This window comes from Phyllobates terribilis, unplaced genomic scaffold (genome assembly GCF_046119375.1).
Source record: "Phyllobates terribilis strain yellow unplaced genomic scaffold, ASM4611937v1 Scaffold_4__5_contigs__length_816908805, whole genome shotgun sequence".
Classification (NCBI taxonomy): Eukaryota; Metazoa; Chordata; class Amphibia; order Anura; family Dendrobatidae; genus Phyllobates; species Phyllobates terribilis.
Genome location: NW_027362764.1, coordinates 795418662 through 795440911, shown reverse-complemented (window position 1 = coordinate 795440911; position 22250 = coordinate 795418662).

Here is a 22250-nt window from a genome sequence, read left to right as displayed (position 1 = left end):
TCTGAGAACCCAAATTCAATCCCCGGGTGAAGAGTCGGCAATAGGGTACCGGAGCCCAAACTGGTGGGGGCTAAAGCACACCCTAGCCAGAGACCGGAGGCCGTGGGCAGCGTCTGCCACGGCCACCCACCACATCCACCCCGAAGGCAGACCACGTGGAGGGTCAGGGAACCCAAGGCCAAGGGTCTCCCAACAGAAGGCCCGAGGGAGCTGGACCTAGGTGGATCACTAGTGGGGACGGCCAGAGGAAAGGACAGAAGGAGAGCTCAGGGCCACGCTCCGGACTTGCTTGGGGGTTGGCTGGATCCAGGACCTGGTGGACGCAGCACGGCTCGGGTGGTCACTTGAAGCTGGAGTGACCGGAACATCAGCAGTGAGTAAATACCCTAAACTGCACAACCCGACTCTGTCCTCATTTAACATCTACGCTGCACCACCACAACCCCCATCCTCTGCACCTGACCCCCTGAGGCTATACCCCACCCGTTGGGGGTTATACCATCAAAAGCTGCACCAACACCATCAGCCTCAGCGGACCCTGCTGCAGCGGCGGCCGTAGTGACCGCAATACAACGGGTGGCGTAGTCGACATTAAGAACTTAATAACATCTGTAGGACTGCCACATACAACTGAGTTTGACACCCTGGGCACGGACCGGGTCACAGCCACTCGGAAGACTACAACCCCCATCTGATCCGGCTCCGGGTATTCCCCTAAAGAATATGGCCCAGGGGGCGCGTCAACTTTGGCGTAGTCGGCAGGATTACGTGCCCGCAACACCCGGGTACTGCGTGCCTGAAGAGAAGAACGAGTTTACCTCAAAAAGAAGTCTCCTGCCGGTTCCGGAGGGTCCCCGCCATCGGACTCCATCACAGATCGATTCCCGCCGGTTGTCCGCCATTAACAGCTTTTTCCCGCCATCTGCAGAGTTTCCCGCCACTGGGAAGCGGTTCCCGCCATTTCCAAAGGTTTCCCGCCTTGGAAGAGCGGACGCCATTATGGGCGTGCCAGAGGGTGGTGAGAGGCCGCCTCCCATCGTGGGCCAGGACCGAAAATGGCGCCAAAAGTGGAAACCGCCCCCACCAACAGAGACTGTGATGCTAGAGGTGTCTGTCAGCGTGAAAGAACTGCCCCTGGAGCTGACAGTCACCAAGTGGCCCCGGGACCGCCCTCGGGGGGGGAGGAGGCGAAAGGAGAGAGCAAAGATGGGTGTCACCTGGAGCAGTCTGGAGAGAGCGCACCCGGAGGCAAGAAGCCTGGAGAAGAGTATCGGAGGAGCTTACCCGGAGATGGCGAGAAAGCAGAGCAGCACCGGCCCGTTGGCCAGGAGCCTGCTAGAAACGGAGGAGGAAGAGCAGAGCAGCACCGGCCCGCTGGCCAGGAGCCTGCTGGAGACAACGGAAGGAGAGCAGAGCAGCACCGACCCGTTGGTCAGGAGCCTGCTGGAAACAACGACCCCACTAGGCCTAGTGGAGGTCCTAGCACAGCTCCCCCGAGACCGGGAGTGTGCACAGACCGCTCTGGAGGGCCTCTCAAGGAGGATGGCCCGGGTGCAGCGAGAGACGTTGGCGGAGTGGAGCCGTGAGATGGCCCAGCAGACTGAGACCTGTCAGCGGAGCACGCCACCCAAGATGAGGAGACAGACCGCCTCTGAGGATGGCACGGGAGGACTGAAGGCCGGAGACGGCGCCGAGAAGGGAGCCGAACGAGTGGAGGCAGGTAAAGGGGACGTCTATACCCCAAACCGGGAAACCGCGTACCTGCCCCAGCTCCCCGTCGCAGAGCCCGAAGTCTATCCTGCCGTGCCCGTCGCTGCAACGTCACCGCCGCAGACTAGGCCTCCAACGGGAGCCGCGACCCCTGTGACGTCACACGCCTCGACCCCGAGCGTGACCAAGCAGGAAGTACCACCAGCCTGGTCGCAAGGCCTAGTACCCCCGGGCGCCGCAATACCAACAGCGCCCCCTACCTCCGCGGAGCCCCCGGCCTGGTCGCAGGGCCAAGTAGCCCAGGGCGCCGCCGTCCTTACGGTGCCCTTCACCTTCCAGATACCCCAGGCCTGGCCGCAAGGCCCGGGCAACCCGGGCGCTAACACCACCGCGCCCATAAGACCAAGAGTGCCGCATCTGGGAGAGGACCTGTTCACCCAACACACGTGCCCGGATGGGCAGCCTTTCATCTGGCCCCAGGAATATCATGAACTGGAACGACAGAGGAAGGCTGGGGCCATGTGTGCACCCCTGATCCCGGCTCCAAAGCCCGTGAAGAGGATCTCGCCCCCGCTAGAAGAGGCCCAATTTGAGTGGGACCCCACCAGAGAAAATCTCATGGGGTTCACTCAGGAGACTCGGGCAGCTGCAGCGGAGCGTGCTGAGTGCTGCCGCCAACAGCTCGAGGTCTTCGAGAGGGAGCGGAGAGAGAGGCGGGTCCGGGAACAGCAAGCTCAAATAAGGAGCGCGGAGCAGAAGAGCCGGGCCAGGAGAGACCCCCGTGCAGCGCATAGTCCCCGCACCACCGGGACTGTGATTAAGTTTAACATGCAGCATGGGTGGGGCTTCATCCGAGACCACCGCACCCCAGGTGACGTCTTTGTAACCAGGAGAGACGTTGAATCCCACCCACCGGAGGGACACAGAGGTCGTGACCTTTACATCGGGGACGAGGTCACCTTCACCCGGCACAAGTGTGCCAAAGGACCTTACGCCCTCCATGTGCATCGCCTGACGGAGGAAGAGCTGCGGTGTGAGGAGGAAGAACAAGAGGACCCGGACGGGTCTGAAACTAGAGTTAGAGGTAACCATAAAGAAAGAGCAGGAGGACGTCGTCGTTAAGTACAGCGAAGTAGAAGCTGTATATAGTTGCCCGTCGGGGCACAGTGAACTGTTACTGAAGCTAATATAGTCCCCGTTGGGACCAGAGAATTGAACTGTTTACCCGTTTAACCCTTAAATCCCACTGACCGAGGACTGAGAGCGGTCATTCCTCCCTAATACCTGGCCGAGGACTGAGAGCGGCCACCTTCCCTTTTGTATATAGTTGCGCGTCCTAAAGCGCCCCCTACCGGTTTTATAGGAAAACCATTTTTTCAAGAAAAGACTGTCGCACTTTACCTGGTCACGCGTTGCACAGTGACCGGAGGAGGAGCAAGAAGCGAAGAAAAGTCTATATGAAAAAGTTTTATTGATATATATATATATACAATGTTTTATATGATGTTTTATTATGATGTTTATGCAAAAATTGTATGTTTTGGTGTTTTGTTCTTACAGCCCGAGGACGTGCTGTGATTTACCAGGGGGGAATGTAGCACCCTGAGGATTCGGCTGCTACAGGGGTATTGCACCTCAACCCAGAGGTGTGATATTCCACTCCCGGGTAAGGATGGAGTGTGGAACTGAGCTCGGTAGGCTGCATGCACTACACACATCCCATTTCCGGGGAACAGACCAACGGTACTCCCACTTAGAAATGTGCAGGTACGACCGAGTCTGTTCCTGGCTGGAGTGGGAGGGGGGTGGTACATCCCAAGTAGTGTAGGGGCAGATAGGGGGAGCAGCCTGGGTAAAGATAGGAGCTCATTGGGTGCTGGTCACCTGAGCTCACACATAGAGGGAGTATTTAAGGTGGGCACCATCAAAGATCAGGGTCAGTCAGTCTGTCAGAGTGGAGTCAGTGAGTCAGCCTTTGCAGAGGAGTGAAAGAGAGCAGAGGAGCAGAGCGGCCTGAGCCAGAGTGAGAGAGGAGAAGAAAGAGAGACCCAGAGGGGAAAAGAAAGGACTCTGAGAACCCAAATTCAATCCCCGGGTGAAGAGTCGGCAATAGGGTACCGGAGCCCAAACTGGTGGGGGCTAAAGCACACCCTAGCCAGAGACCGGAGGCCGTGGGCAGCGTCTGCCACGGCCACCCACCACATCCACCCCGAAGGCAGACCAAGTGGAGGGTCAGGGAACCCAAGGCCAAGGGTCTCCCAACAGAAGGCCCGAGGGAGCTGGACCTAGGTGGATCACTAGTGGGGACGGCCAGAGGAAAGGACAGAAGGAGAGCTCAGGGCCACGCTCCGGACTTGCTTGGGGGTTGGCTGGATCCAGGACCTGGTGGACGCAGCACGGCTCGGGTGGTCACTTGAAGCTGGAGTGACCGGAACATCAGCAGTGAGTAAATACCCTAAACTGCACAACCCGACTCTGTCCTCATTTAACATCTACGCTGCACCACCACAACCCCCATCCTCTGCACCTGACCCCCTGAGGCTATACCCCACCCGTTGGGGGTTATACCATCAAAAGCTGCACCAACACCATCAGCCTCAGCGGACCCTGCTGCAGCGGCGGCCGTAGTGACCGCAATACAACGGGTGGCGTATTCGACATTAAGAACTTAATAACATCTGTAGGACTGCCACATACAACTGAGTTTGACACCCTGGGCACGGACCGGGTCACAGCCACTCGGAAGACTACAACCCCCATCTGATCCGGCTCCGGGTATTCCCCTAAAGAATATGGCCCAGGGGGCGCGTCAGAGGCAGCTCTAAGCTTTTTAATTTAAATTGTCTCTCTAATTTGAATGAATACACTTTAAATCCATTTACAAGGATCTATTGGAGGGCAAGTCTCATGCCAGCAGCCGCGGTAATTCCAGCTCCAGTAGCGTCCACTAAAGCTGCTGCAGTTAAAAAGCTTTTATAAGGATCGAGCTCGGCTGTCCACAGCAAGGCATCCTACTGCCAGTCCCAGCCCCTATGCCTTGGGGTGCCTCCTGATGCTCTTCACTAAGTATCCCATGGTCCCGAAGCATTTCCTTTGAAAAAATTAAGTGTCTAAACTACAGGTGGTGCAGCTTGCTTAACAGCCGGGATAATCCGCTCACTAGCAGACACTGCTACTAGGCACAAAGTATTTCCTGGGCTAGATGCAGTTAAAAATTTGTAATTAGATACTCTCGTTGGATGCTGAGAAAGTATTCCATAGAGTCTCCTGGCACGCCATATATGATTCTCTTAAAAAGCTTGTGGTAGGGGTCTAGGGGACCCTTTTATAGCCAAAATCACGGCCCTGTATCGCAATACGTCACCTAGGCTGAAGATGAATGGAACTGTAGCACCCTGAGGGCTCGGTTGCTACAGACGTATTGCACCTCACCCAGAGGTAAGGATGGAGTGTGGATCAGAACCCGACACCTGCATGCATTACACCACATTGCCGTGGGGCAGGGCGACCAATATGCCCCTGAGATGGGCACGACAGTCCCTGTCCCTGGATGGAGTGGGGGGAGGGAACACTGAGGAAGGGGAACCCTGTAGTGCAGGAGCAGGGAGGAAGCAGTTCCTGGGTGCATTGAGAAGGGAGTATAAAAGGTGGGCACCATCTTAGTTCAGTGCAGAGAAGTCTGAGCAGAAGTGGCAGGGAGCAGGGGCTCTGCATGAGCTCTGCTCCGGAGGCGGGCCTAGTAACAGAGGCCCAGGCCTGGAAGAGGGAGAAGGAAGGAAGAGGAGCGGAGAAGGCTCCAGGAACGAGGAATGAAGGGATCCCAGGGGTGCGGACGGGCGAGTCGCCACCGCACGCCTGAATCCACCTGCGTGGAGGGGTCAGGCCAAAGGGGGAGACCGGTCCCCGAACTAGTGGAGGCAGGAAACAACCCTCAGCTAGAAACCGGAGGCTCTGACATTTTATGTGGCGCAGCCCCTCGCTACACCCGCTAGGAAGGCACCACATAGGGTCAGGGAAACTGGCGCCAAGTTTACCAAGAGGAGGCCCGAGGCAGCCGGACAGAAGTGTTGGTAAGAAAGGCCAGACAAAGGACACACAAAGGGGGTCCTGTGAAGTGCTCCAAAGTTATCTGGGAGTTGTCTGAGCCCCTCACCTGGTGAGCACAGTACGACGTGGGCAGCCGTTACCTGCAGACGTGGTCTGGATAATAAGAACTGTGAGTAAAGGCCCTGAACTGCATCACTGACTCCGTGTCGTTACTGCTGCTGCCCTGCACCATCACCCCCATCCTCCGCATACACTGCCCTGAGGCTATACTCCTCCCGTGGGGAGTTATGCTACGCTCTGCTGCACCCACAACACCAGCCTCAGTGGTCTGCCCTGTAGCGGCGGTTCACTCTGACCGCAATCCACGGGTGGCGTAGTCGGACATTTAAACATGAAAACCACATAAATAGTTCCGCCACTGGTTTGACCGCCCTGAGCCACGGAACCGGGTCGCCGCCACGAAGACTACAACCACCAGCATCCACCAAAAAGGGTCCGGCTCCGGGTGTCCCAAGGCCCAGGGGGTGCGTCAGAACATTTTCATCACCTTTCACAATCACCAATGGGACAAGGCAGTGATGTCCTCTGTCCCCTCTCTTATACATCCTAGTGACGGAGCACCTGCTCTCATCAATTCGCCATAACCCCAATATTAGGTGGATTGAGGTGGGAGGCACCGAGTACAAGTGCTCTCTATTTGCTGATGATGTCCTAGTATATATCACTCAATCACATATATCCATCCATGCTGTTATGGCTGAAATAGATCACTTTGTTACATGGTAAAATTTTAAAATCAATGCAGCGACGTCTGAGGCCCTCGATGTCTCCCTCCCCAAATCCATATAGGATTCCATCCAGTCCAACTTTCCCTTTGCCTGGCCCTCACAGGGTATCAAATACTTAGGAATTCCTATTCATAGAGACCTCTCCCATCTATGTTATCTTAATTTTGGGCCCTTTATTGAACAACTCCATACAGACCACTGTAGGCAAGTTAGAACTGTAAGATTCACTACGTGAACCACTGGTGTTTTGTGGAAAAGCACATGTACACTGCGTTCCAAATTATTATACAAAAAGTGTTTAGGAGTGATAAGGGAAGAATTTGTTTGTTTGTCAGTTAAACTCATTGATGGTGATGTGTGTCAGGGCTCTTTATATCACTGTAAGCAATTGCAGACACCTGTGCTAATTAGTTTTGCAGGTGTGTCCAATGAAAGGCAAGACTACTTAAGAAGGCTCTCTCACATTATTAAGCAGCCTACATTTTCTGCCAAAATGGGAAAGAAAAAGGATGTGTCGGCTGCTGAGAAACAACAAATTGTGGAGTGTTTAGGTCAAGGCATGACTACAATCAACATTGTGCGATGATCAGGATGAAGTGTCTTGGCAATCAAGAAGTATGTAGCTGATTCACAGTACACACGTGTGCGTGCTGATAAGGGCAAATTGAGGACTCTTTCCTACAGGCAATTACGTCAGGTTGAAAGAGCAGCGGCAAAAAAGCCTTGTCATAGCAGCAGACAAGTTTTTGAAGCTGCTTGTGCCTCCAACGTCCCCCGAACAACAAGATGCAGGGTCCTTCAGAGGTTTGCAGCTGTGCATGCGCCATCCTGTCGACCTCCTCTATCCACTTCACACAAGCAGAAACGGCTCCAGTGGGCCAAACATTACATGAAGACTGATTTCAAAACTGTTTTGTTCACGGATGAGTGCCGTGCAGCGCTCGATGGTCCAGATGGATGGAGTGGAGGATGGCTGGTTGATGGACACCCCACGCAAACACGGCTACAGCGCCAACAAGGAGGAGGTGGAGTAATGTTTTGGGCTGGAATCATGGGGAGAGAGATTGTCGGCCCCTTTAGGATCCCTGAAGGCGCTAAAGATGAACTCCATAATGTATGTGGATTTTCTCAAACAGCACTTCCTGCCATGGTTCAAGAAGAAGAACCGTGTATTTCACAGCAAGATCATTTTTCTGCATGATAATGCACCATCTCATGCTGCACATAAAACATCTGCATCTCTGGCTGATATGGGCATAAAAGGGGATAAACTTATGGTGTGACCCCCATGCTCCCCTGACCTCTACCCCATTCAGAACCTTTGGAGCATCATTAAAAGGAGTGTCTATGATGGCGGGAGGCAGTTCACATCTAAGCAACAGCTCTGGGAGGGTATTCTGTCCTCATGCAAAACAATTGAAGCAGAAACCATCCAAAACCTGACAAATTCAATGGACGAGAGAGTTCAGAAGCTCCTTTCGAACAAGGGGTCCTATGTGAAAATGTAACATCACCTAGAATAAAGTTTTGAGTTGAAAACTGTTTGATTTCAGTTTCTAACAACCTGCTAATGCTTATAATTTCAAAAATGACCATTTTTTTGGTCTTTATTAAAATGAAAAGGTTGATCGAAAAGTTTGGGGGATCTAAGAGTGTGGCAACCCAGTAGTCATGATTACTTCGAATTCTGACAATATGAGGGTCATGCTGCAGGTAGTGCAGCAAGAAGGCACTTATGTGCCTTGCGCATCTCGGAGCCCCAAAATTATTTTCCGGGCTAGATGCAGCTAAAAATTATTTTTAATTTTAAATCTGGTGAAGCTTTAGTATAGATGGCCTAATAGGATCAGTGCTGCACACTGCTACAAAGCCCAAATTATTTTCCAGTCAAGATACAGATAAACATGATTAGTAATTTGAAAGCTTAAAACGGTTGGTAGGGTGATTTTAACCAATCATCAAGCTTTTACTCTCCCCAGGATGACACAGGGGTAGAAAAGTCGTTTCGGATCCATGATTTGTTCATCTTTATGAACGTGAGTCTGTCTACATTATCAGTGGAGAGCCGCGTGCGCTTATCTGTCAGCACACCACCAGCAGCGCTGAACACACGTTCAGACAGAACGCTGGCTGCGGGGCATGACAAGATCTCCAAGGCGTAAGTGGCTAGCTCCGGCCATTTATCCAGATTGGAAGCCCAAAAAGAGCAAGGGTCCAGTGACACAGTCGTGGCTTCAATGTTTACTTGGAGATACTCCTGTACCATCGTCTCTAGGCGTTGACTATGTGTCAGACTTCTTGTCTCCTGTGGCCTTGCAAAGGATGGGCTAAAAAAAGTGGTGAAATGATTCCGCAAAATTGATGTTACCAGCAGATACTGTGGTTCTGTTACGGTTTGAGTGCTGAACACTTGACGGTCCCACGGTTGGCAAGTTGGAACTGTGAGATTCACTACGTGCACCACTGGTATTTTGTGGAAAAGCACATGTAAGATTCTGCAACAGTCTCTGCTGATACTCCTGCATGCGTGCATCCCTTTCTATGGCAGGAATAATTTCTGCAAATTTACTTTTGTACCGGGGATCTAACAGTGTGGCAACCCAGTAGTCAGGATTATTTCTAATTCTCACAATTCGAGGGTCATGTTGCAGGTAGTGCAGCAAGAAGGCACTCATGTGTGTTGCGCATCCAGGAGCACCAAGTCCCTGTTGTGTTGGTGGCGAGGTAACAATCATGCTTCCTTCCTCTGTCCTCTCCCCCCAACCTCGCACAACAGAAATGTGATCAAGGTCTCCCTCATCTGATGAGTCTTCCATCAGTTCGTCCTCCACTTCTTCCTGGGCTCCTGCACCTTCCTCACTAGTTTGGCTGCTACCATGCGCCCTGGTAAAACCATCTCCCCCACCCTCACATGCCTGCCGCCTTGGTGCTGCCGACCCTCTGGACCATGCAGATGTTAGCCCTTCCGCATACAACTCCTCCTCCTCTACTTCCTCCACCTCCTCTTGTGCCACCACCTGACTCCGAATTCTGTTTAACATGTGCTCCAGCATGTAAATCACCGGAATAGTCATGCTGATAATGGCATCGTCAGCACTAAACATCTTCGTCGCCATTTCAAAACTGTGCAGAAGGGTGCATAGGTCCCTGATCTGAGACCACTCCTCCAGCGTGATTTGCCCCACCTCTGAATCTCGTTGGCCCAGGCTATACGTCAGAACGTATTGCACCAGGGCTTGTCGGTGCTGCCACAGTCGCTGCAACATGTGCAGAGTTGAATTCCACCGGGTAGGCACATCGCATTTTAGCCGGTGAAGTGGCAGGCCCAACGACTTCTGTAGAGATGTAAGTCGCTGAGCTGCGGGATGCGAACGGCGGAAGTGAGCACACAGCGACCGTGCCCTCTGCAGAAGGCCATCTAGTCTGGGATAGTGGGCTAAAAATTGCTGGACAACCAGGTTCAACACGTGAGCCATACAAGGCACGTGTGTGACATTGCCCCGGCGAAGGGCCGCACCCAGGTTTGCAGCATTGTCGCACACGGCCTTCCCTGGTTTCAGGTCCAGTGGAGACAACCATTCATGAAATTGGTTCTCCAGAGCTGACCACAACTCCTCAGCTGTGTGACTCACATTTCCCAGACATTTCAATGTAAAAACCGCCTGATGACGTTGAGCCCTACTGCCAGCATAGTAAGGAGGTGTGCAGGATCCCTTCTGCGCAGTTAGAAAGCTTGTGGCATGACCAGACAGGCTTTGGGTGCAGGTGGAAGACCGAGAGGAGGTTGAGGAGGCAGAAGCAGTGGAGGAACTTTGACATAAAGAGGATTGACGCACAACTCGTGGGGACGGCAAGACTTGGACAGCAGCCCCTTGTCCTGCTGTCACCATAGTTACCCAGTGCCCAGTCAGCGACATGTAACGCCCCTGTCCATGCCTACTCGTCCAAGTGTCTGTGGTGAAATGCACCCTGTCACACACAGAGTTTCTCAAAGAAGCGGTGATGTTGTGTGCGACATGCTGGTGGAGCGCAGGCACACCTTTCTTTGAGAAGTAGTGCCGACTGGGCATCTGGTACTGGGGCACTGCGACGGACATAAGGTCTCGAAAATCCTCTGTGTCCACCAGGCGGAAAGGCAGCATTTCTGTAGCCAAGAGCTTGCAGATGGTGAAATTCAACCTCTTAGCTTTCTCATGGCTAGGAGGAAATAGTCTTTTACTTGTCCACATCTGAGGGACCGAGGGCTGGCTATTGTGCTTAGACGGGGTTGATAAGGGTGTCCCCGGCAAACTGCCGGTCTGTGAGGAAGATGCAGGCGGACATGTTAGGTTGCCTTGATCCAAAGGTGGTGCTATCGATGTCGGACAGCGCTCAACACCAGCTGGTGTTACCACCTCCAAAGAAAATGATGACCTGCCAATCACGCTGGCTGTTGCGGGTAAAGAGGTGGCAGGTCTGCGCCCCAAAACAGGTGTGACTGCTGTCCCCCCAGTCACAGAGGATGAAGAGGCCGCGGATGCACAAGATATGGCAGACGGTGATTGGCCCGGCCGGCTAGGCCGCATTGTAGCACACTGAGCTTCCCACTGCAACTTATGCTTCATGTCCATGTGCCGGTTCATGCATGAAGTACTCAAACTATGTATTTTTTGGCCTCTACTTAGCTTTTGCTGACAAATGTTACAGATAACATGAGTTGGGTCATTTTTTTCGATCTGAAAAAATGCCCAGGCTATGCAAGGCTTAGCACCCATGCGACCTGAAGAGCCACCACGACTTGTGGTGAGAGGCAGAGTTGTGTTTGAGGATGCAGTTGTTGACGTGCTTCCAGTACTACGTCTCTGTCCAGGAAGGCGCAACCTGACCTCGTCGTCACTAGCATCTTCCTCCACCTCCTCTGCTGACCTCATCTCTTGGCTGACTGTGGGTTGACAGTAAGTGGGATCTCCGACCTCATCATCATCACCCTGTGCGTTATCACACCCGTCGTCCTCAGAGCCAACCTGTTCCTGCCCTGACAAAAAACTAAAGTTGTCGCTCCAATCAGGTATTTGAGTCTTATCATCGTCTTCCTCATTGTCTCCACCAACAGGAGTTACAGTTTGGGAATGAGGGTCTACATTATGGTCAGAACCTTCTGCGTCTGGTCCTGGATCCGACTCATAAAGATTCTGGGCATCAGTGCAGATCATTTCCTCGTCTGGATTCACAGAAGCGCTGGAGTCGACCTCTGATTCCCAGGCTATAGTATGAGTAAACAGCTCTGCAGACTCAACCATCTGTTCTACCTCATACTCAGACGGGCAGCTGGAGATTTGGGAGCTGTGAGGAAGCAAGTGCGATTTGGGTGACACCTTTGAGGACTGGAGTATTTGTGATGTTGAAGTTGATGTGGAGGAGAGCCCACTTAAAGGAGCACTTGATATCCGTTGAAGCACCTGCTGTTTTTGTGCCTCATCTGGAATTTGTAGCGATTGGCGTGGCCGTAAGAAAGGGATCTTATCACATTGTCCGCTAAAAGAAGTAGACATTTTAGTTTGGCTGGAAGATGGTCTTTCTTCTGCAGATGTTACTGTTGCTTTAACACCTACCCCACGGACACAACCTTTTTTCCCCTTCCCAACACGCCTATTCCCCTTTCCACCAGCAGCAGGCCTTTTTCCACTCATTTTGGTGGTTAACTAATTCACAACTCTGGAGTTGTTTGCACAAAAAAACAATGGATGGTAACCGAGCAGAGCTGAGTGGCCAAACTGTGGAATTAGGCCAAAACTATTGGCTGGGTTAGATGCAGAAAAAAATTATTTTGAATTTGCAACCTGATGGAGGTCACTATAGATGGACTAATACAAATAGTCCCACACACAGCTAGAAGCCCAAATATTTTTTCAGAGGTACTGTAGATGCAGATAAAAATTAGTTTTAATTTGCAACCTGATGGAGGTCAGTATAGATGGACTAATAGAGAAAGTCCGACACACTACTAGAAGGCCAAATATTTTTTCAGAGCTAGATGCAGAAAAAAAATATTTTTAATTTGCAACCTGATGGAGGTCAGTATAGATGGACTAATAGATCAAGTCCCACACACTGCTAGAAGCCCAAATATTTTTTCAGAGCTAGATGCAGAAAAAAATTATTTTTAATTTGCAACCTGATGGAGGTCAGTATAGATGGACTAATAGACCAAGTCCCACACACTGCTAGAAGCCCAAATATTTTTTCAGAGCTAGATGCAGAAAAAAATTATTTTTAATTTGCAACCTGATGGAGGTCAGTATAGATGGACTAATAGACCAAGTCCCACACACCGCTAGAAGCCCAACTATTTTTTCAGAGCTAGATGCAGAAAAAAATTATATTCAATTTGCAACCTGCTGGAGGTCAGTATAGAAGGACTACTAGAACAAGTCCCACACACTGCTAGAAGCCCAAATATTTTTTCAGAGCTAAATGAAGAAAAAAATTATTTTTAATTTGCAACCTGATGGAGGTCAGTATAGATGGACTAATAGACCAAGTCCCACACACTGCTAGAAGCCCAAATATTTTTTCAGAGCTAGATGCAGAAAAAAATTATTTTTAATTTGCAACCTGATGGAGGTCAGTATAGATGGACTAATAGACCAAGTCCCACACACTGCTAGAAGCCCAAATATTTTTTCAGAGCTAGATGCAGAAAAAAATTATTTTTAATTTGCAACCTGATGGAGGTCAGTATAGATGGACTAATAGACCGAGTCCCACACACCGCTAGAAGCCCAACTATTTTTTCAGAGCTAGATGCAGAAAAAAATTATATTCAATTTGCAACCTGCTGGAGGTCAGTATAGAAGGACTAATAGAACAAGTCCCACACACTGCTAGAAGCCCAAATATTTTTTCAGAGCTAAATGAAGAAAAAAATTATTTTTAATTTGCAACCTGATGGAGGTCAGTATAGATGGACTAATAGACCAAGTCCCACACACTGCTAGAAGCCCAAATATTTTTTCAGAGCTAGATGCAGAAAAAAATTATATTCAGTTTGCAACCTGATGGAGGTCAGTATAGATGGACTAATAGAATGATGCTATGCTCAAAAGATTTTACTTCACTAGGTGCAGTAAAAAAATTGGTATTCTATACACAGGTGTTATATCTTGCAACACAGATAGGCTACTCCACTGACTAACACACTCTGCAATAGGCCAAAAAGGATTAGCTTTGCTAGATTCAGCCAAATGCTGTGAAAAAAACTTGCACAGCACTGGCACAGACCTGCCTGGCAAAAACTGATAGGAACTCATGTAACCTAGTCCTGAAAAGGACTCCAATTACAATTAGTCTTTACTCCCACAACCTATCTATTTAAGAGCACAGACCTCCCTGATAAAAGTCATAGGAAATGCTGTAACCTAGTCCTTAAAAGGACTGCAATCACAACTATTCCCTACTCCCAAGCTATCTGTATATTTGTGCGAAAATTGGCTTGAAATTAACAAGGTATAGCGCACACAGCAACAGCGGTGCCGTCTAACACGCAGCTGCAGCAGTGAGAAAATGGTGGCGACGGGGAAAATGGCTTGGTCTTATAGGGCAAGGACATGTGACATACACTGCCAATGACACATGCCCTTGCTTGTGTGAAAAAAAGCACTTCGCTCCGTGTGTGCGCTGCTGATAGGCTGACAGATTGCACCTCCCCACTGCAAATGCGGGAAAGAGAAAAAAAAATGGAGATCTTCATTGTTCCTGCAGAGATCCATCCCCTGCCCCTCCCCCCACCCCGCTGTACACTCAAACTGCGTATTAACATTAATTTTCATCATTACTGAGAAAAAATCCAGTTATGATTTTGTTGCACGAACAGTTATCGAACATAACCTCGAACAGCCGAATTTTTCTCAAATTGTTCGTGTTCGCCGAACGGCTCGAACACCGCCCAAAACAGCTCGAATTTGAGATTGGCGAACAGTTCGAGTAGAACAACGCTCATCTCTACTTGTCACTTTTCCATGTGTTATTTGTGTCTTCTGAGCAGTTTGTCAGCTTTTGGACACCTTTGAAGGTGTTTTCTATGTGTTTCTATGTGTTTTTGTTTGCCTGCCATTGGTTTTAATGGTGTTCGAAGGTGTTCGACGAACAGTTCGATGAACAGTTCGGTGAACATACGGGTGTTCGACGAACCGAAGCGAACTCGAACACTACGGGGGTGGCTCAACACTACGCATGAACACAGTAGAAATTTTATAGAAAATATCAGAAGTATCAACAGTTCTCATGCGTTTGCTTCATTGGGTGCCAACATTGCAGTGCCCCCTGGATTCGGACCATATTGTTTTAAAATTCATGGCCAGATCTACCACCGCACTGGAAAACTTCACCCAGAAATAGGACAACCACCAAAATTTGCACAATTATACATCTTTGATCCAAATGAGGCTACAGAGCAAAGGATGAACCTGAAAGAAAATGAAAAGTGAAATGCTGAACTGATGAACCTAATTGCCGTACATTTACAAACCATCAGCCCATTTGGTGCCACATATCGCATGCTAAAAGACGTCGAAGCTGAGGAGGAACAGAGAGCTATACAAATTGGGATGGAAATGCCTTCTATTATCATGGCCATTAAACAAGAATGTCAACAAGATCCCCGATGTTACAACAAACCACGTGTAAGTGAGGTCGCAGTTGTTTTTCAAAACGATGATGGAGAGCCTCCTTTTCAAAGGGATATATTAGTCCATCATAAGCCAGACCAAAACAACCCTTTCGTTCCTAAAACAGAACGAATTAGCATTTTGCACAGCAACCTTGATGCTCTTCTGTATCCGCTATTCTTTCCAAGCGGTGATCAAGGGTGGCATGAAAACCTACACCAGCAAGGAACTTCAAGAAGAATTACACAACTGCAGTACTACAGTTTTCTTCTGTCTGTCCGAAATTACTTCAATCCTATTTTAAACGGTGGGAAACTGACACAACAGTACTTAGTCGACGCATAGGTTAAAATTGAAGCTAATCGGCTCAATTTCATACGAATGAACCAAAAACAAATTAAAGTTGAAGACTACTGCGTTCTTCAAGAACATTTCCAAAAACAATCCATTCAAAAAGGAATTCCAATTGGAAAAACAGTAATTCTCCAGTTGTCATTTGAAGGTAGCCCCTGCCACATGCAACAGCGTTATCAAGATGCAATGGCAATAGTAACAAAGTATGGAAGACCTGACATTTTTGTAGCAATGACCTGTAATCCTAAATGGCCGGAAATTACCGAAAATCTACAACCCTAGCTGCAAGTTGAACACAGGCTGGACTTAGTTGCACTCGTATTTCGACTAAAACTCAGCAGCCTTTTTAAAGACATCAAAAATGGGCTTTTTGGAACAGTCATAGCAATGGTACACGTCATAGAGTTTCAGAAACGAGGTCTTCCACATGCGCATATACTAATTATCTTAGACGCGGATTCCAAGTTTCACATGGAGGAAGAAATTGACAACATAGTGTGGGATGAAATTCCTAACCAAGAAAAGTATCCTGAATTGTATAATATTGTAATCTGTAATATGGTTCATGGCCCATGCGGTGTAGCAAATCCAAAAAGTCCATGCATGGAAAACGGAAAGTGTACAAAAGGGTTTCCAAAGCAGTTGAAACAGCACACTGTTAAAGATTTGGATGGCTACCCATCCTACCAGCGACACCTCATTGATAACATTGTACTCAACAAAAAAATCATAAATAACTCCTGGATAGTTCCATACAACCCGTACTTATTAAAACGCTACAACTGTCACATCAACGTTGAAATCTGCGCTTCAATAAAATGTATAAAATATCTTTTCAAGTACATCTACAAGGGGAATGACAAAGCTAACATCGAAATACAACACAAAACAGTCAATCACAATGAATCATCAAGTTTTGTTGACTCAAGGTATGCTCCAGAAACTGCTTGGAGGATATTTGTATTTCCAATGCATTCACAGTCCCATGCCATTATACGTTTAGCTATTCATTTACCAAAACAACAGCAGCTTTATTTCTTTGAAAATGCTCAAGTCGAAGATGTCTCAAAAACTTTAAGCACGACGTCAATATTAATGGAATGGTTTTTGCTGAACCAACGTGACGAAAAATCAAAGCAGTATTTGTATCGAGAGATTCCAGAGCATTACGTTTGGAATAAAACTTGGAATCCAAGACAACGAGGACTTAGCAGAATAATTGGATGCATGTATACTGTGAGTTTCAAGGATCAAGAAAGATATTGCTTTCGGCTGTTGCTACTGCATGTCAAAGGAGCTACAAGTTATGATGATTTGAAAACAGTTAACGGAGTATTGCACGATACATTTAAAGCTGCAGCTTTGGCTTTAGGACTTCTATTGGATGATACTGTGTGGAGACTTACTTTAGAAGACGCAGTTACCCTACATATGCCTAAGCAACTTCGTGAATTGTTTGCCTACATCTGCGTATTTGGACCGCCTTCAAATCTGGCTCAACTTTGGACAAATTTCAAAGAACATATAATCGAGGATTACTGCTTACGGCTTCACAACAGAAGTGGAAATTGTCAAAATTGCGAATTTTATGCCATGCAAGATGTCCAAAATGTCCTACTACTGCATGGAAAAACGTTTTCAGACTTTAATTTGCCACAGCCTGCAATGTAAGTTCCTCAAGTTCCAGAGTATGACGAAGCTTACAAATTATTGTTGACAACAGAGAAGAGAAACTCATTAAATGAACAACAACGGATTGCATATGACACTATTGTGAGCGATATAGAAAACAAGGCCAAAATGTTTCTTTATTGACAGTCCTGGAGGCAGCGGTAAAACATACCTCTATGAAGTTTTAATGCATCACGTTAGAGGGTTGGGAAAAGTCGTATTGCCATTGGCTACAACAGGTATTGCTGCTAACCTTTTACGAGGAGGTCGCACTATCCATTCAGTCTTTGGGATACCAGTTCCAGTCAACGAAATCTCCGTTTCCAGAATAAAACAAGACACATTTGTAGGAAGACAGTTAAACAACGAGTGCACCATGGCACCCAAATACGCTTTGAGCTTAATTGACAGACTTCTGTGTGAAGTAATGACTACACATGTTGCTGAAAAAAATGAAATTCCATTTGGAGGTAAAGTTTTTGTCATTGGCGGAGATTTTAGGCAATGCCTTCCAGTTATACCAAATGGAACAAGTACAGATGTTATTGAGTCCAGCTTAAAAATGGCTGACCTTTGGGAACAGTTTAATAAACTCCAACTAATTAACAACATGCGATCTTCTGACCCAGAGTACAGCAAGTGGCTTCTTAAACTTGGTAAAGGTGAACTTAGCAACGAATATAACCTTGGAGAAGACATTATTGAAATACCAGAAGACATGTTGTGCACTGACTGCATCGTAAGTGATGTTTTTGGACAATGCATTGAAATTGATGTGAACGACCAAAGCAGTGTTGAGAGGGCCTCTTCCCATGCAATTCTCTGTCCCAAGAATGATGACGTGGCTCTGCTAAATTCCCGTGTGATGGATATGTGGCGCCAAGGGGATGGGGACTACTCGGCACCCGGGCCTTAATGCCTGGTCTTGGGGCATGTCGCGGTGGTCGGCTGCCGGGCCCGTACACTGGGGTCTCTCTTAAAAAGGGGAAAATGAAATGTCAAAGTTTGTGAAGCCACCTGTGGTGTCTGGTGTGGATCACAAGCGCTGCGGCAGTCCACTGAGGCCGGTGTTACAGCAGCATTGATGGTGTAGCTCCCACAGGTGGAGCTAGGCCTCAGGGCAGTGATGTTTGATGAGGTGCACGATATGGCGGTGACCCAGCCGGGTCCAAGGAAGAACAGGGGACACACACACATGGTTTGCTTCTGTACCTTTTACTGGTGGAAATGCAGGTACCGTCTGGAGCACTGTAGGGTGAGGGGTGCACTGCAGGACTCTCCCCAGTGAGCATCTGTAGGGCCTCCTGTTTCCTTGTCGCTTGGTGTTAGTCTCTGGTCTGCCTGGAGCTAGGCCTAACTTAGTCTCTGTTCTGCACCAGCTGATCCTGTGGTAGGGCCTTCTGTTGGAGTACACACTAACTGGTATATGGGGCCTGGGTATCTCCTGACCATGGTATAACAGTCAGCGTTTGGTATTTCTGGGGCATGTAGTTCGCCAGGGGTTCTGGTTGTCTTCTGCTGGGTGTAAAGAATCCCTGCAGACTCGGACCCGTTGTCTGGTATATGGTTTCTGGGGTGAGCTGGTAAAGCTCCTCTGCCCCCAATGCTACTCACTCCTCTAGCCTTCGGCCTACTCGGGCCCTCACTAGGCTATACACACTGGCAGTTAGTTGGCTGCCTCTTCTGCTGCTCTCTGAGCATCAGCAATGCTCCTAGTTCACTTAACTCGAGCTGCTTGAGTCTGACTGAGCTCCACTGCAGACTGACCTGTTTCTCTGTGTCTCACTCTGCAGGAACTGGCTGTGGACTCCAGACTGTTCTGTCTCCACTCCTTCCTGAGGAGAACTTACTAACAGACTCACCCTGCCTAGCTCCCCCTCTGTATTTATATCCCTATCCGGGCTCCCTCTGGTGGCCTGAGGTAGGGTGGAGATGTGTGTATGCTCTGAGGACCTCTTGTGGAGAAATCCTGAAATGCACCCCTCCAGGATCTGTGGCTCCATGCACAGCAGGGCGTCACAGATATAATGCCTGGAGAGTATAAATTGTACAAAAGTGATGATTCAGTGGATGTAGACAATGAAGAAGAACAGGAGCATCATCCAGTTGAATTTTTAAATAGTGTTACGCCATCAGGAATGCCATCCCACAGACTACAACTCAAAGTTGGAACAATCGTAATGTTGCTGCGGAATCTAAATACAAAAAATAGTCTATGTAATGGAACTCGCCTTATTCTTACTGGACTCCATTCCCACGTAATTCAATCAAGAGTTATCACTGGATCAGCAAAAGGAGACGAAGTGTTCATTCCACGCATTGATTTATGTCCTTTGGACACCGGTCTTCCATTTAGGCTTCGGCGTCTACAGTTTCCAGGAAAACCAGCTTTTGCCATGACCATAAACAAGTCACAAGGTCAAACTCTACACCGTGTTGGCATATATCTACCGGAGCCCGTTTTTGTTCATGGACAACTCTACGTTGCATTTTCAAGAGTTAAAATGAGATCCAACGTCAAGGTGCAAGTTTTGGATACTCATTTACAAGGAAAGTTGCTTAGAGATAGTCAAAACGTATTCACAAGAAATGTGGTGTACAAAAATATTTTGGGTTGAGATTGTTAACAAATATATTATAGTGTCGATGTACTTCGTTCGTCCGATGATTTATTTAAATACAGTTAGATATTCATGTAATGGTTTATATATTTTGACGATCTGTTTAATAATTTCGTTCAGTTGTATTAAGTTCTATGAGCAATAAAATTTAATGACAATGTACATATTTTACCTGGAAAATCCTGTGTATTCATTGCATTATTCTTAAATCTTCATAAATAAACTACATACATATTCTAGAATACCCGATGCATCTAGTTTCTCATAATTGCTTATCTATTGAAGGATTTTATTCATTCATCCAATTGACCGAAATATTTTTTTCTGCAGCCAGCAGGATCCAAATAAGATGATCTCTTCTCTCCTTCACGTGCTTCCATAATATCTCACTATTGTCTGTTTCTACATGTAATAATTCAAGCCTCATCCTCAGTTCTCCACCTTCTTAAAAATTTAATGCACTTCTTGTATCTGATATTTTTTTTTTCTGGCAACCTCCCTCTCTTTGCTTTATTTCATATGATATATTCAGTAGCGTAACATGGGTGCCAGCGCCTGGGACAAGGCAAATATTTTGTATCCCTAACCTGTGGACCCTTAGACAGAACATTTTAAAAAATAAAGTTATACTGTACATTGTTAGATTTTTCACTTTTTTAATTACATTGATGATATTTTTTTATGTTACTATTTTATTACCTTAGCCCCAACCCTAGTGCTACTACTACCCCTGACCCTAGCTTTAATCCTAGTCATGACTTTAAGACTAGTCCTATCCCTAACCCTAAACTTAGTTAAAAGGGACTAGTCACCAAGTAAAGAGTGGCACAATTTCCCTTTCACTTTATTACTTTATTATTCAAGCTCATCAGAGAAATGTGCAGCATTGATCGTGAAGTGAAAATAACCTCTGGGTGCTTGAAATGGAACCTGTCAATAGATGCATGCTGCTCGAACCATTTGCCTGGTTGCATGATTGAAGAAAGATATATTTTAATCTTAAATTTCAGAGTAAAAATACTTTGAAAAACTGGGCAGGGACTATAGGAAGAGACCCGACTAGTCCAGTGTGGTCCCTGGCCGGCCTCTCCCCACACAGATCCATTTGATTGACAGGTCTCTCATATTTGTACACCGGGAGAGGCCCGTCCATCTTGTGAGGGATGGACAGAAACCGAACAGGGACAACATCAGAAAAGTCAGGTCTCTTCTAGTGTTGAGCGAGTATGTTCTATTAACCCTTTCGCCGAGTATTCTCGGGCCGAGCTCCGAGTATTTACAGCTGCTCGGTGATCTGTTGGAATCGCTCCCGTGTGCATGATTTGTGACTGTTTGACAGTTTTATTACATGGGAGGAATGACTATTTCTTACACATTCCTCACATGTAATAAAGCTGTCAAACAGTCACAAATCATGCACAGGGGAGCAATTCAACCATATCACCGAGCAGCTATAAATACTCGGAGCTCGGCCCGAGCATAATCGGACAGAACATACTCGGTCAACACTAGTCTCTTCCTACAATCCTGGTTTTTCAAAATATGTTTTCTCTAAAATGCAGCAGCTTTTCAGAGTAAGAAATACCTGTCTGGAATCACCCAGCCAGGCTCTGATTCATGCTGCTAATGGTTTGGGCAGCATGGCTCTGCTTTACCTTAATAAGAAGCATCAGCGAGCGTAGGTGGGTGAATTTTTGCACCCTCCTATAGACCGGCCCCTCTTCCCCCCCACACTTCGCCACTGTATAGATTTCAAGCTAATCATGACGGATCTTATTGGAATTGTCTTGTGGGTCTGGATCTGTGTTGACTCCACATAATTCTCATCATGTGGTGGAACAATAATCTGCTGTAAACGAACAGAACAAACATCAACCAGTCATCACATGCACAGTAAGTATACAGACCTACACAACACATATTTACAGTCATCACTACTCCCACACCCCCAGTCACAACGGTCACTACTGCCGTTATCTCTGGAAACAATGTGCCCTACATCACCCCAGAAATGTGTGTAGACTCTGGCTGCAGCAGTGGTGACCATACCTCCTAACCGTGCCAGATCCAGAGAAACAGGCCTGAATTTGGGGAGTTGTCCTGGGAGGATGGGGATATGACCGGACTATTATAACAATTGTTGAGCAGGGATCCACTACAGCCTAGGGGACCAGCACTGTTCCTCTTGTCCCTGCTATCTCCCTGTAGTCAGGCCCTGATGTCATCATACCCGTCCTCCCTTCCCCCTTTATCTAGCTTCATTATTGTCCACTTCTGTTATTTTAGTAAATATTTTGTGAACATTTCTAAGTATTTTGTTACACGCATGCCGCTAGGTTCAGAAAGCGTCGAGTCAGGTTACATGAATTCTTTGGAATCCTGGTGGAACTGTTACTCAGGTTGACCATAGACCA